We start from the raw sequence: 11,701 nt of genomic DNA on the forward strand, positions 1-11,701 counted from the left end.
CAAAGCGGCTACAAAAATACCATTTTGTGTTGTTTGTTAGCTCTCTACTGCTGGACACAGCTGTTCCTTAAATGTGGTTTGTACACCCAGTGAGACTTCACTGGAGAAAACGACTATTTTCCTTGGCAAGTGGATGTCATTTAGAGATAACCACTAGTTAGGGATGGGTGCTCAAGTCCACTTCCTGGTTTCAGCGCTGGGACCCTGTCTGGCTTGAATCTGTGTGTGTTGCTGAAGTTTCTATGTGTTCTTATGTCCATCAGTCCTGATGTGTCCGGAAGATTTTGAGTAAATGCATTAATTAAAAAAAAAAAAAGTCAGTCGTGGTCGCTCACCCCTTTAATCCCAACATTCAAGGAGGTAGAGGCAGAGGCAGGCAGATCACTGTGAGTCCAAGGCCAGCCTGGTCTACAAAAACCGAGTCCAGGACAGCCAAGGCTACACAGAGAAACCCTGTCTTGGGGGTGGAGAGGGGGGAGAAGGTTCCATGAGGAGTTAGCCCTGAGGACAGAGAGTTACAGCAGAAGGCTAGGGCAAGACAGAAATGGCAAGTAAAAGCGCACATGTTTGGGAGGTGGCTAGCCTAGCATAATTGTGTAGAATAGATGAAAATCTGCTTTTGCTTTAAAGAAAAAAAAAAAATGTTTGCCTTGTCTCTCTTTCCCAGAAACATATTTTCTCTGAGGAGGCCACCATCAGATTTTAAAGGCCTTGTAGGATATCATGATTTAAAAGGGGCAAAGTAGAAGTGGTCTAGCCTTCAAAGTACAGAATTATCAATACATAATGTAAACAAAACTAAATATTTAGAATAAAAAAGAAATCACAACAAATTGCTATAATTTCCTTTTGCTGTTTGATAAAAACATGTGGAATCTGTCAGTGGAGCCCCTCAGGATTTTGGAAAGAATCCTTTCAGGAAACGAGGTTAAAGCCAAAAGCTTCATTAGCCTCATGATGAATCTGCCTGCAATCACGATGATATAAATTGCACTAGAGCAAAGTTCTCTTTGCTTTCTCATTTCAGAGAGCTTCTCATGGAAGCGTTGGTGAAGAAGGTGACAACTGCGTTTACAAAGCTGGCCTCAGAATGTACTCAGAACACTGCTGTGCTTTTAAAATATAAGTTGAATGGTAACATATATATGAAAATACTTTACAAGGCTCTAAAGTTCTTCATATATTACAATGTGAATAGGAAAATTTTATTTTGTCTCAATCAATATTCAAAGTTATCTAAACCTTCAACAAACCCATTTATTTGTATCTTCTATAGCTCATTAGAGTTTTGTTTTATAATTACTATGAAATATTACATTTTATTTTTCTTCAGACAACTTTATTAGTATTTCATATTTCATATTTGAGAAAATATAATCATAATCACCATTTTAATGTGACCCAAGTTATAGCTAATCTTATGTGAAAGAACGAATCAGTTTTACAGATCATTTTAATGTTTGTTTTGTATGTGTTTATTACTTGTTATACACACTTGTCCTTTGGTTGTGAGGTGGCAATCATAGCATTCTTTCAGTTTGATATCTGTTTAAAAATTTTAAATAGTACAGAGAATTTTGATAAAAATAATGCAGAATTCAGAAGAAAATTGGAATAGTTGACAATGACATGGAAAATGTTAGGGAGAGTGGATGAATGCAGTAGACAGGAAATGATAGAAAGAATGGGGCTGTAACATGACAAGAATGTAAAGACAGGGAACATTAGTAATTGACAAGATTAAGGGCTGTGTTCCTGGGCTGAAAAGAGTAGGAAGTTGACACCAACCTTGTTCTTATGGAGGCAGAACTGTACCTCATAATAAGGTCCTAGGATTTGTCATCTGGTAAGTGTCCAATGTGGGCTATGAGGGTCAGAGCTAGATAGAACTAGGAAGACGCAATCAGGGGGATGGGTCTTAGCCCAGACCATTCACCATAATTACCTGGAAAGTGTTAAAACACATAAAAGCCTGGGTCTCCCAAGGCAACTAAACCTGAGGCTATAGGTGGCCTGAGGCACTGGTGTGTTTGAAACCTACCAGGTGATTCTTGTATGTAGGCAAACTTGAGAACTGTGGCTTAGAACAGTTGGCATCTAAAGGACCCACTCTAGTCCTACCAGACAGTGTGCCCTGTCTCATTCGTTCTGTATTCTAAATCAGAACTTTAGAGAAAAATATCTGGGTGTGCTTGTTTTGAAAATCCTGCGTGTAGCTAATATGAAACCATTTTAGGAGTTGCTGGACTGGGGAATTACTTTCTGTGATCCACTTTGCCTCATTCACTGAGGAAAAGTTTTAAATGTATCAAAAATCATGCTTCATGTCTAGAAGCTTATGGCACAGAAAGGAAACAAACTAACCTTACGGCACAGAAAGGAAACAAACTAACCAAATTAGAATGACAGGCTCTTGAAACCTGTAAGGCCTTAGCAGAGCCACCCCGCCCTTCTTTCAGATGGAAAAAGGCAGAGAAAGAACAGTTGCATTGTTCCTAGTCACCTGGATAGTTAATAACAAAATCCTCGGACATATCTTTTTGGTTTTTTGTTTTCTAATTTATAATGTTGACTCCTAAATTAAAACTTTTATTAAAAAATGGAAAACACTAGAAGGGATGTAACCTAATTCATAAAGTCTCCCAAACATGAGGACAAAGCCAGTGTCATGTTGTCACAGAACTCTAACACTAGCAAATAATCATAAAGTATAGGAAAACTGCCCAGTGAGCAACTAAATTGAATTGTGAAGTGCTCATGGTACTTCAGTTAGCAGTTATGAGAATTCTTCAACCAAAGAGGCAGCTATTGGACAACAGCTGCTGGTTTAAGAGGCTGTGGGGGTCTTACGGTTTGGAACAATCACTACTTAGTTCCTTTACTATATGACTGTCATGTGTTTTCCTATTCCCTGAATTAGTCTACTACCTGAACGAACCCAGGATAAAAGAATTCAAAACAGAAACAGTTCTCCTTTGTTGGATAAAATTAACAACACATAAGACCCAGTTCTGCTTCTTACGCATACTTCCTTGTGTTTTCCTGTGCTTTCATTTCAGGATACAATCTGTAGAAGAAGAAAAAAAATTAAAAAAAAAAAGCAGCGGGCCACACGAGTCCCCTCGTCTGATGACAGGTTGCTAGCTGCACTGTTGTTCCTGTTTCCTGCTCCCTCTGTCTCAGCCAGGGGCTATAGTACACATGCTGATGGAACCTAAACGCAGCTTAAAGGAGGAAAAGTAAGTAGATATGATCAGGGCCGAAATAAGTGGCCAGATCCTCAGCATATGTACCTCAGTGGGAGGACACACAAGTCCTCAGAGCTGGTCGAGATACTTGAGTACAGATGAGAACAACACCTTTTTAAAGAGGTCTCAAAAGGTCATTATTGGAAGCATTTCTATATCTAGAGTCTATAGAAATTCATAGCTTCTGGGTATCTACAATTCCCTAGAAACTGTTTTTAAACCTTCTGTGCTTTGTCTAAACTTTTCCTGCAGAGAGGGAACCCATCATTTCTATTAAGTGCTCAGAATGAGAAGAAACACAGGATATTTAAAAGTTAAGGAAAGAAAAAGGTGACCAGGGTTAGTGTTAATCTCAACATGAGGAAGACATTTCTCACATTTAAAGCTGTCCAAAGATGGAATGCGCCGCCACAAGAGGTTTCAAATTTCTAGACCATTCGGGCTGAATATCATACAAGGAACTCAAGGAATAAATGGGTGGTTGAAATATGTTTTTAAATTTCTGTAAGACAAATGGCTATATGTAAAAGAAAATATATGAATACAATTAATGTCAATGCTGGTGAGGTTAGAAATCTTGAATCCAAAAGCCATAATGATGACAAGAATTGTGGCTAGTAAAGGGATTTCTTCCCTGTCTAGGTTTTGTTTATAGACTGTTCAGCCTCAGCCTAGAAGCCTGCTTTTGTTCATCATTGTGGTATTTAATAGTACCAAACTATTAACACAAGTTGGTAGAGAACTACAGGTGGCATGCAGTGATTAAAATCGTAGTCTAGCTGGAATGGACTTGGACTAACTTGATTCTTCCTGGTTGCACACATTTGTGATCCTAGCACTTACAGGACTGTTTGAGGCCAGTCTAGGCTACACACAGAGGCCTTGTCTAAACAATAGAAGCAGAAAACAAACAAACAAACAAACAAACAAACAAACAAAGCTAACTACCAGGCTGGTTGAATTTCACTCTGGTTTCCTTATTCACTAGTCCTGTGTGACATTGAAGCTATGGCTACTCTATTTCACATTCATAAAATTCCAATGACAATGCTACCTATAGTTAAATAAACACATAAGGAGTCATATAAATAAGTAAAAACTGGTCCAGGTGTGGGGACATACACCTTTAATTCTAAGTGAATCCTGTGAGTTCAGGGCTAGCCTGATCCACAGGGATACATAGTTAGGCCTTGTCTCAAAAAAAAAAAAAAAAAAAAAAAAAAAAAAAAAGTTAAGTGTCAAATATCAAATGATCACTAATGTTTTCCTTACTGGGCTCAACTACAGATTCTTTTTTTTGGGGGGGGGGGGTTGTAGATTTCAAGATGGTCCTGATTTGTTCCCTGGCTCTAGAGAGTCCCAGCCAGAGGGAATCTGCATTGCCATTGTCCGTGGTTGGAGGGAGCTGAGGCAGCTGCTGGAATGGTTTTGAATGGAGACTTCTCTACTGATTGGCTGGGGAAGGCTGCCACTCTTTGTAGTCTATTTAAAGCTTTCCTATCGTCTTAAAATGCAGCACATGCACACACACACATTCCATGTGTGATTATGCATAAGTCCTTAATTAATGACTGGTGAAACCTCATGAAAGGTACTAAGTTCCTGCCTTTAAATGTAACTTCGCATCCTAAATTAGTGGCATTTGCACATGCATCAATGAGGCCGGCTGGTTTAGACAGCCGTATTTTCAGAGTCAGTCATAATTGGCTGGACTGTTGTACACATTTGCTAATAAGTCATCCTCTTACAACACGCATTAATGGCGTGCCCCAACATTTGAGGCTTAGAAGAACTGCTTTCAAGCTCCTTGAAGTACTTTGTAAACAACTTCTGAGGTGTTAATTATAAATTGCTCTTATCTCTCCGTTACATCTTTTCTTGAGATATTGCGGACTTAAATAGACAACTCCAGGGTTCCACTCTTGGGTCTTGGCGTTGTTTGAGAAGGAAGATTTTACCGTGCGTTTATCTTCTGGCTGTGTTTCTGGCTTTAATTCTAGTGTTCCTCACCTGCCATGAACTGCTTGGATGTAGTTTTGCTATTCATGTACAATACTTGAGAACAAGCCCAGGCTGGATTGTAGATGGTAGATTTCCCTAAGGGACATTAACTGATGTGGGGATTGGGACCTCTGCCTCCTATCTTCTATGTTGGGTTAAAAGTAAAATAATCCAGAAAGTTACAGCCTCTTATCCCATTTCTAGAAAACCCCTTCAGAACAGCCTCTCAGGCACGGCAGTGAGGTCACAGGCTGGAAGCCCACCTCTTTCCTGCTCAGTGCCGTGCTTGTTGCCTATTTCCTCTGCTTTGTAGACCTTCCCTCTCTGAAATGTTCTTACGGTAAATCATTGCTGTTTAAACACTTCCTTCTCCAAACTTAGAGTAACATAGAGGCAGTTTCTTATTCTGAATCCAAAATCAGAACGATGACAGACGTCGAACTTTTGTAAAGTTTGTTTTGCACTGTGGGTGTGCTTTGAACTTAAGAATGACTCCAGTCTTCTTTGGGCAGTGATAAAATTTGGAAGGGTAAGTCACCCACTGCTTCTGCACCTAAAAGCCCTCCCGACCTTCTGACCTTCTGAGGAGTCTCCAGCTGCTCTCCAGAAACAAGGCATGTCCTGGAATGACACGTGGGTCGTGAAAACAGAGCCAGTCATGAAAACAAACTGTGCAAGAAGCACTGAGAACTTTAGAAACAGCTTCATTCTGTGAGACCATGACTTGTCCCAGCTTGGTGGGGACACCAGGAGTGAGCTATGAGGGTGCCTGGGAGCATGACAGAGGGAATTATAAGTATCAGACCATCCTATAAAAGGGACACAATTAATGAACACTTCAAAAAACTGAGAATTTAGAGGGGTTATTTATTTATTTTTTTCCTTAGGCAGGTCACTCTGAAATATTCAGTAGGGAAAGCTAAGGACATTTGCCTTACAGTAAAAGGTACTGATGTCAATAGATAACAAATAATAATGTTAAAATACAAAATATAGGGGACAACTTAAGAGACGTCTGTCTAGCAGAATATTAGTGAAGACAATAAATAGTGAGATTTTTATGTCCCCCCCCCCCCTTCTTGCCAGATGCCATCTGGCTATGAAGAATTCTAATCCTTCTGGCTTTCTAGGTTGGAATGTGCTGGGCTGGACCCATCCTTCCAAGGTGGCCATTTTGTGCTGGAATGTTAGCATTGGCAGTGGCTGCTGCTATTCGGGGGGGTACTTTCAGGACAATGCTGTCTGCCTTCCTCCAGATTGTCTGACATGCTTCAAGGTGTGCTGTGGGGACAACTGAAGAGAGCATCAGAATCACATGCATTTGGAAGGCGTGTCCTGACTCCCCACTCAAGCGCGCTATTCATGCTCAAAACCACACTCTAACTAGCAGCCTCTGAAGTTTTTACCAGCTCTCCTCCACAAGGCCCCAAAGATATCCATTCACCACAGACCACCCAGCAACATCCCACAGAGGGTGCTGAGTCCTCATATCGCCTAGATCGTTTTAAAATTATTTTATCTCGGCTGTGTGGCAAAAACTTCCATAACGACTGAAAATTGTTACTGTATGTAAGTTTGTTGAGTTGTGTAGTCTTTGAATCTGGTTAATTTTGGTATGTATTTTTTTTCTTATTTGTAACCTTTTTAAATAATAAGTTTAAAAGAAAGAAAGAGAGAGAGAGAGGAAACTTGTTCCCTTTGAAACATGCTCTATGATCAGAACCAAAAGAGCGCCTTCAGGCTGACACTAGGGTTAGCCACATGCACCACCAGACCCGGCTCTGCGAAGCTTGATTTTAAGTGCCACAATGGCCGGAGCTTGCTGAGTTTTATCTACAAAATTGAAGAACTTAAGCTAATTCTTACTTTCCATGTAAGTACTTAAAACTTCCTGGCATTTTCTTACTTCTTCATACTCTTCTTTTGTTTGGTATGTTCTGTAGTGGTATGGTTTCCAACATTTCTTTTAATTGTTTATCCTAGTCATCTTTTTGTTCTAAGTAACATTACCTCTTAAGTCTCAAATAAAGTCCATTTCTTTTCTTTTCCTTTACTTCCAGCATTCTCTCTCCTTCCATCTCCCATTTGTTTTTCTGAGTCTTCCTTTCTTCTTTCAGATTTGTCTAGTTACTTGTCTTTTTATTCTGTGTTTTGTCTCCTTCCTCTCAAAAGCTATCCTAACACAAACATAAATGTTCACAAAGAATGAAAGAATTGGTGCTTGTGTGTTTCTCTTTTTTCTTTGATAGCAAAGTTCGTCTCGTATTTGTTCATGTTTGCTCTTTCACCTCTCTAATCATTTTTGCAATTTGACTATATATCCCCATCTCTTAGCAAATGCCCTGGTGAGGCGGTTGGAATGGAGCTCAGTTGGTCGCATGATTGCCCTATGTTCCAGATTCCTGCAGTCCTATCCTCAAAAGAACAAAAGGAAAAAAAAAAAGATTCAAGAGGACTGGGGTTACTGTTTGTTAGTAACTTCTCAGCTGGCAAATCTGGGATCTGCATCTCTGCCCCCCCTTTCCTGACCTTTCTATAATACCATCATTGCTGGCTTGGTTTGTTTGCTTTTGTCTTCTTGGCTTATTTCATGTTACTTTGCCACACTTCTCATTTTACTATTTTTTTTACTTCCTCTCACTCTTTCTACTCACCCAGGATTTACATGGCATCTCATGTATGTGCCCCTTGAGTTCATTATTTCTTATGTCTTAGTGTGGTCAGCAGCTACCAATGTGCCCTCACCTACCGCACCATGTGTATTAATCTAATAAGTCCACTTACTTAACACTAACAGCAGCTCTGGGTTCCATACGACCAAGCACAATTACGTGTCTTTCTTTGTTGTTGTTTTTAATTTGTAATATGTTACTATATAACAATGGTTCTCCACCTTCCTAATGCTGAGACCCTTCAATACTGTTACTCATGCTGTAGTGACCACCAACCAGAAAATTATTTTTGCTGCTACTTCATAACTGTAAGTTTGCTAAGAATATTGTTAAGAATCATAATGTAAATATTTTTGGAGATAGAGGTTTGTAAATTTGTAAAAGGGGTTGCCAACCACAGGTTGAAAATCACTGCTGTATAATTAAATATTATACCATTTCTCGTCAAGATCCAGAAATTATAAAGGTCAAAGAAATCATAAAGGTGAAAGAAAGCGTTAGTGAATATGGTTAGGGTGAGGGAGGGTCAGAAGGGCTTTAGAAGAGGCTGGAACAGAAAATTGCCAAAGACGGAAGCCTGGACCTTGCCCAAAGGTGAACTTCATGCTGAGGGATGAGTGCAGAGCTGTGTGCCATGAGAGAGATGGAAATGAGTGAGTGTGAAGAAAGCAGAAGCAGCTCCTCGGCTGTGGCAAGTGCTGAGCTCTGTTCCTCTAGTACTGCACACGAGGCATTGCCGTGCGTTTTCTGTTGGGGAGTGAGTGTTTTCCTTCAGTTTGTGTACCGCATACTGTTCCTAACATAAGTGATGAGAGCTGACTGTAACTGAAGATTTATGCATCCCAGTTGTCCTGCTGACACTGGTGTCACAACTGAAGTATCCTAAACATTATTCATTTATTCACTCGGCTTATAAAGTAAAGCTTTTGCCTCTTACTCTGTGCCAGGTAATAGATGTTATCTGAAGAGGCTTAAAACTGCTCAACAACCAGATGATCCCCAATGTAGACTTCTGCAGCGGGCATCCCCCAGAACAACCTCTGCCTGGGGCTCTTACCATCTTACCATCACTCCCACAACTCGGGAATGGTAATGAGGCACCTGTCTTAGGTCCCCTTGGGTCTGTAGCCAAAGACAGCATGCTGTGTGTTTTCTTCCTCCTCAGTGCTAACTTTCTAAATCTTCCCCAAATATCTCCTCTGCCTACACTCATTTCACTGTACTGGCTTCTCAGGTATCCATGTTCCAAGATCCTGGAATGAAGATGAGATTTGGGCTCTGTGGTTTGAATTTACATCTCAGGACAATCTTTGAAAATTTGAAGATGTTGGATAAAAGTAATATATTACTATAATAAGTGATTGCCTCTGTTACTAAAAATATTTAAGGAAAAATATGTGACAGGACTGGAGCAATCGCTTGACGATGAAGAGCACTTGTTCTTGCCGAGGATCCAGGCACATGTGTGGCAGCTTACTGCTGCAGGTAGTGAGGGCACCAGGCACACGTGTGGGGCACAGACATACATGTAAGCAAAAAATCCATGCACACAAATAAAAATTTAAAAACAACAGTGTTTGAGAAGCTATAGAAAGAGGTTTTATGTTATCAAAAAGAATAACCATCATTTCTTTATTAAAATATTCAAGTACAAAATGTACATCTATAAAATCTGATTCACTGAATTTTCAGGTTAGATGTAATGAAGCTAAAAGAACACTCATTAAAAAATCAGTGGTTTATTCAGCAATTTCTGAACCTTCTGTGGAGACAGGAGTCTAAGAGACACCAGAGCTTGCTGGTACTCGTTCCCACGAACCAACTTCCTTTACTGGAGGAAGAGCCAATGCTTCCTTCCTGTCCCAGAGAACTGATTACAGTCGATGTTTCTATTTTCATTAGATACATAAACACATTTCAGCTGGGGAAAAGGGGACCATAGCATGCTTCAGCAAAAATGGGAAGGACTTAGTTCAGAGGAAAAAAAAAAAAACCCTCAAGTAACACACTTTCTTACAAATATTTAAAGTTAACTTGAGAAGGAAAATTGGGCTGATTGTGAAAATCCTCTTCGTTCCAAGGTTGCAGGAAGAATCCTGAGGACAGTGACAGCCTCAGAAGACGTTCCCTGGCAGTGAGATAAGTAACTGGTTAGACACTGCCTTACTGCCAGATTTGAGGAATTTGTGTTCTGGACTATAAACTTCCAATCACTTCGTTACACGAAGCTTAGGCAGTACAGTGCCTCTTGAAGAATCTCTCAGGGAAAGCCCACGGCCCTCGTTCTGAAAAGGCATTTGCTGTGTGATCTCTTCTTTTTGTTTGGAGAGACTAATTTACCGTGAAGCAGGGAACCTCACTTTACTTCTTACTGTAGGAATAAGCAGAGCCCAGCTGGTAGACTGGTATGGGGGGACCCAGGGCCAGGCACCCGCAGCGGAAGTGCACGTGTGCTCACAGAGAGGTGGGTGTATACAGGGTGCAGCCATGCGTACTAGCAGGACATTTCACTCATCAGCCATCCATTTAACACATTTGCACCGACTATTTGTTATGATGACATATCTGGCCTCACATCTGGCCTCACAGAGCTTGCAGTCTAGATAGGAAGACTGTCAAAGAAAGAGAAATAACCAAGATATTTTGAAAATGTGAGACGTATTATTTCAATTGTTTTTGGATCATATTGCCCTGTAGCTCCCAAAATAATACATATATACATACATACATATACATATAATGCATATATATATATATGTATTCCTCCATGTATACACATGAATGAATCGCAGTGGGCAAATACAGTGCTTGAAAACCCAGGAGACCTAAAGATTAAAAAGAACTATGCCAGGCAAAGGCTAATGTAACACGATGGCCTCGATGGTCATCTGAGGAGCAGAGAGTCACTGTGGCTGCCCTGAGGAGGAGAGTGACAAGACAAAGATGGAGAAGGGGCTGAGGCTAGATCCGGAGCACTTGTCACCATGAAGTTAGGGTATCAGAGGAACTAGAAGGGAGCATTACACCGAGAACTGTATAAATAAAATGTTTTTATATAATTTACGAACATATTTCTTCATGACCACAAATTTTGTCAATATTAAAGTGAAAATTCTGTCTATCCAGGGTGCACTTCCTTTTACTTTTCTGGGAAGAGCGATTTCAAGCAACGTTTAAGAAAGATCTATACCAATTTCTCTTTCCAGTTGCTTTTTAAAAATTCTTTAATGATGCTTCTTGAGCTTCACATCATGCATCCCAGTCCTGCTCACCTCCCCATCTCCTCATATCCAGCCTTCACACTTGTAACCCCCCCCCCCACACACACACCCCTCATCATGGAAGCTGTAGTGTCACAGTGTGTCCCACAATGTACTCCTCTGTCCACACATCCCTAGTCGAGATCTCTGGGTTCTGTGACACCATCACTCCTGGACCCTCACTGGGCCTCCTCCCAGTTATCCCGTTGTTGCCCTGTATCATGAAGATCCTGCAGCTCTGGAACAGCAGGACTGGCCCTTTCATGCATCCCAACAATTCACAATGACCTAGATTTTGGTCACTACATGTTCTGTAGTGACCTCTGCCACCCTGCCCCAGACATGGCCCTCAGTGGCAGCTCAGACTGGGACCTCACCATGGCCCTGGGTGGCAGGGCCGGCGACTCACAACAGGCTATTCCTGTCCACCCCATGCTCAAGCTGCTCCACTTCTTTTTCTCCATCTGTCCACCATATACTCCCACGCTGCGGTAGCTCCGGACGTAGGTCGGCCACGCAG

This window comes from Psammomys obesus, unplaced genomic scaffold (assembly GCF_907164565.1).
Source record: "Psammomys obesus unplaced genomic scaffold, mPsaObe1.curated_primary_1811, whole genome shotgun sequence".
Lineage (NCBI taxonomy): Eukaryota > Metazoa > Chordata > Mammalia > Rodentia > Muridae > Psammomys > Psammomys obesus.